We start from the raw sequence: 4,836 nt of genomic DNA on the forward strand, positions 1-4,836 counted from the left end.
AGAATATAAAACCCTGGGCAAGCATTAAAGAGCTCTCTCTCTCTCCACGTGGACCACCAAGGGGGGCTGAGGTGAGCATGCTACTATGAATTGTTTCTGACTCCATTTATTTCAATATTTCTCTTCTATCTCTCATGCTCTCTGTAACTTTGCTATAATCTTGACTTATTATTGATGTACAATTGCACCTACTGGACCAGTAATGATGTGTTAGGGGCTGGCTTCCCCTGTCAGGAGAGCAATTCTACTCTCTCCTACAGGTTCACTATGAGTTAAAATTGATACAATGGAGTGAGTTTTTTTTTTATAGGTATATTGGAGTGAGAAAAACACATGCATATACACACCTATGTTTATTGCCATACTATTCATATCAGCAAAAATATAAAAATTATCTAAGTGTCCATCATTAGATGAATGGATAAATAATGTGTAGTACATATATCAATAAAACGCTACTCAGAGATAAAGAAAAATATCCTTCTAAAACATCTTGCAACATGGATGAACCTTGTGTGGAGCAAAATAAGTCAATCACCAAAAGGAAGTATTATACATTTTCACTTTTAAGAAATAACATGAAAAGATAAACATAAAAACTAATATTTATTAGTGACTTCTAGGGATTGGGGCAGATTGGAGAAATGAGTTTCTCTTTAGATTATACATACTGGTGTGTTTGGTGATGGTAACAACACCAAGTGAATGTGATATGCGCACAACTTAACAAAAGTAAACAATTTTACCAAGATGTACATAAGAAAAAAGGATCTTTTGGCAATCACTGTAGCACATATAATTTGGCAACAGTAACAACAACCAGAAGATATATATATACTTTTATAAACATTTCATAGGTTTTCTAATGCTATAAATCTTTAGAGAAGTAGAAAGTTTCATCTTTCTCTTATGAAGTGGCTAGTGGATTTGAAGCGTTGATTTTGTTGTTAGCAGCCCAATATTTAACCCTCTACTCCCCCAGGGTTACTTGTGTATATTCATATGCCAGAATGTGTGTGAATATGTGTATGCATATATTTGCATTATACCTCTCGAGATTGGTTTTCTAAGTTTAAAAACAGGTTCAAATGCTTTGGTTAATCGACATAACAATTAGCTTAGTTTATTGAATAGAGTCTGGGATCTTAACAACTGGTGAAAAGCTATTTCGAAGAAAACAATCAGTCTTTACTTATATGAAGCAAAAAAAAACGGAAAGAAAGAAAAAAAACAGAAAGAAAAATTAGTTTAGCACTGAAGCTACGGTTCAGGGAGAGGGGCATGTCTGAGCAGAGCACACAGGAGCAAGCAAAGAAGGAAGGAAAATGGAACATATTCTGGCCCACCAAACCACAAAGATGATATTCCTGCTCTGAACAGTCAATGTACAGAGAGAACCATAGGGCTAGCCCCACTATGAGACACAATATCCCTCACTGACCCCGAGCGCTAAGGGGCACAAGACTGGAGACACAATGCAGGAAGTGAGCCCAATCTGACCCCACCACACCAGGGAGAAACATGAAGGGCCTGCAGAGCAGTAAGGGGAGCAAAGCATTTAAGTCCCCGGGGAATACCAGAAATAGACTTTGGGGCCAGAGCATGGCACCCCATCAAAACTCAACCGGAAAACCCTCATAAAAAACAACAAATCAGACCTGGAACTATTTATAGGGTTTTCTTTTTTGTTGTTTGTTTGCTTGAGGGTTTTTTGTTTTGTTTTGTTTTGCTTTTTGCTGTTTGTTTTATTTTGGTTTTGTGCTTATTGTTGTTTTTGCATGTCTGTCTAGACGGATAAGATAGGCAGAATAAACAATCTGGTGGTGAAATGAACAGGAACAACTGTTTCAGGAGAGGGGACATAGAAGAGGGGGAGGTGGAAAAAGGAAGGGGTGTGTCAACAATCCTAAGGACAAAGGAACAAGTGATGTAAAATACACAGGGAGGAGGATGTAGGATGCCTGGTGGGGCTTGATCAAGAGCAATGTAGCTGAGAGGAATTACTGAAACCTGAAACCTGAAACCTGAAACATGATAGTGGGATGAGAGAAAAGTAAAAGGAAATAGAGGAAAAAACTAGGAGTCAAAGGATATTTCTAAAGGTCTAAATAGAGGCATGTATATATGTAAATATATTTATATACAATGATAGGGAAATAGATCTATGTATATATATTTAAATGTTAAGTATTAAGGTAGTAGATGGATATTGGGCCTCTACACAAGTACTCCCTCAATGCAAGAACACTTTGTAATGCTCACCTTCCCAACAAGATGGCTAAAGACACAATGGGTGCATAAGCAAATGTGGTGAAGAAAGCTGATGGTGTCTGACTATCAAAAGATAAAGCATCTGGGGTCTTAAAGGCTTGAAGATAAGTGGACACCTAATTGAGAAGCAACAAAACCTACATATAAAAAGTACACCCATCTCTGTGATCATGAGGTGTCGATGGGATCAGGGATCAGGCATCGAAGACCCAGAACAAAAAATTATATCAATATGAATGAGGCGGTGTGCAGAGTGGAGACCAAAAACCCATCTGTAGACAATTGGACATCCCCTCTCAGAAGGGTCACAAGGAAGAGACGAGCCAGTCATAATGCAGTATGGCATTGATGAAACATACAATTTTCCTCTAGTTCTTTAATGCTTCCTTCCCCCTCACTATCATGACCCCAATTCTACCTTACAAGTCGGCTAAACCAGAGCATGTACACTGCTACGGATAAGAGCTCACAACACAGGGAATCTGGGACAGATAACCCTCTTAGGACCAATAATGAGAGCAGTGACACCTGAAAAGGAAGGGGAAGTTGGGAGGAGAAATATGGAACCAATCACTATGATCAACATATAACCCACTCCAAGGGGGACAGACAACATAAAAGTGGATGAAGGAAGACAGCACTTGGTGTAGGTGACCAGATTTTAACATTGGTAAAGCGGGACACCAGCGGGACACCATTGATAAAACTCATATCCTGGTGAAATAGCCACATGGCAGCTGAAAACCATATAACCTAGCTTGTGCATTCTTTTCCAAAATCAGGACTTATTAATAATGCCGCGGGATGCGGAAACAATTGTTAAAAATCGGGACTGTCCCGCCAAAAGCAGGACGTCTGATTACGAGTGAAAAGAAAATGTTTTGAAAATGATGATGGCAACATATGTACAAATGTTCTTGACATAATATATCTATGCATTATGACAAGAGCTGTAAGAGTCCCCAATATAATGATTTAAAAAAAAGATTATGAGTGTACACACACCACAGTCCTATTCTGCCCACTTACCAACTGTTCTCATTAATTTCACATAGTTGGATACTGATAAAATAGAAAAAAAATTTATGAAACACAATGGCAAATTCCTTTTTAAAAATCCACATATAACCAGTTTTAGAAACACATATAGTAAAATCAGAATGGTACAAAAAAGATCAGCACAGACCCTGCCCAAAGATTACACTCAAATTGGTGAAGATTTTCGCATTTTTTGCTTCAGTAAAATATCAAAAGCTTCATTAAAAATCCATACTTAAAAGTCAGTTGAGACTACTACACTAAGATAATTTTAAATTGTCAAGTAAAATCAACCCACTTTAACCTAAGTAATAGCTTGGCTCAAATAAACAAAAAAAAAGGAAATCATTTGTATGTACTAGGCTTCTTTAAAAAATCACTTATATAAGGTCAAATGGTCAATAATTATTGTTTAGAAAAGATGAGAAGACATGGGGAAATGGAAAGTAGATTAATGAAAATGGGACAACCTGAACAGAAATGAATGCTATTGCATTGTGAAGAATGTAACTAATGTCAATTGACAACTTGTGTAGACATTATGGAAAGAGAATCTAAACTGCATCTAAGCCTTCACTGAAAATGCAATGAAATATCCTTTAAAAAATAAAATAGGTAAATAAATTTTTATTTCTAATTTTTATTACATTTCAGGTAATCAATTTCGTATGGGCAAAAGTATAAACAGTTCTCCAAAGAGGATGTGTGTAGCTAATAATCACATGAAAAGATGTTCACATCATGAATTTTGAAAATGCAAGTCAAATCACAGTAAGATACTATTTCATCCCAATTTGGATGATTATATAGGAACCCTGGTTGTACTGAGGGTTGACCGTAAGCCAGCTCTTGTATATTTCATGTCAAATTGGCATGTGAGGCCTAATAATTGCCAATGATGTGACCTAACAGAAGATTAGGTTGGTTGGTGTGAAATCCTTTTGTCCAGATGCAAATGAAAGGAAGTTTCCTTGGGGGTTAGCCTACTTCCTATAAAATGGGAATGCTTGCTTTTATTGCTGAGTCTGGATTCTGTTATCTGATATGTCAAATGATGGTTCTGTGGACTTGAGCCAATGACCTATCATATGCTTGCTGATCCTATTTAGTGGCCTGACATTTGACCTGTCAAACTTGGATTAATTCACGTATCCAGTAACAAATCTATTCTGTGATCTTCTTGCCTATTTTGGTTTCATCAGATACTAAAGCTACAGGAGACAGGTGAAATGTCAAGTCTAACATGTGACCCATGGACTTGGAACCAAACTGGACTCTCCACTTTTACAATTACATTAGTTCTATTTTCACATACACTTCTCTGTGTTCCTGTGTGTGCTCATGCACATATGTCACTGATTTTCCTTCTCTCCAGAAGTCAGCCTAACATAGCTGCTAACCTCAAGGTGGACAGTTCAAACCAAGTAACCATTTTACAGGGGTAAAATTAGGTGCTCTACTACTATGAAGATGTATTGTCTCAGAAAACCTACATACCGGGTCACTATGAGTCTGAATCAACTCAAC

At 37.3% G+C, this 4,836-nt stretch overlaps 1 pseudogene; it reads left to right on the top strand.

Annotated features, from left to right (window-relative positions):
• The first annotated feature begins 3,402 nt into the window (after window positions 1–3,402).
• Window positions 3,403–3,503, top strand: LOC142436903 (U6 spliceosomal RNA; annotated as a pseudogene).
• Window positions 3,504–4,836: the final 1,333 nt, after the last annotated feature.

This window comes from Tenrec ecaudatus, unplaced genomic scaffold, assembly GCF_050624435.1.
Source record: "Tenrec ecaudatus isolate mTenEca1 unplaced genomic scaffold, mTenEca1.hap1 Scaffold_783, whole genome shotgun sequence".
In the NCBI taxonomy this organism is placed as follows: Eukaryota; Metazoa; Chordata; class Mammalia; order Afrosoricida; family Tenrecidae; genus Tenrec; species Tenrec ecaudatus.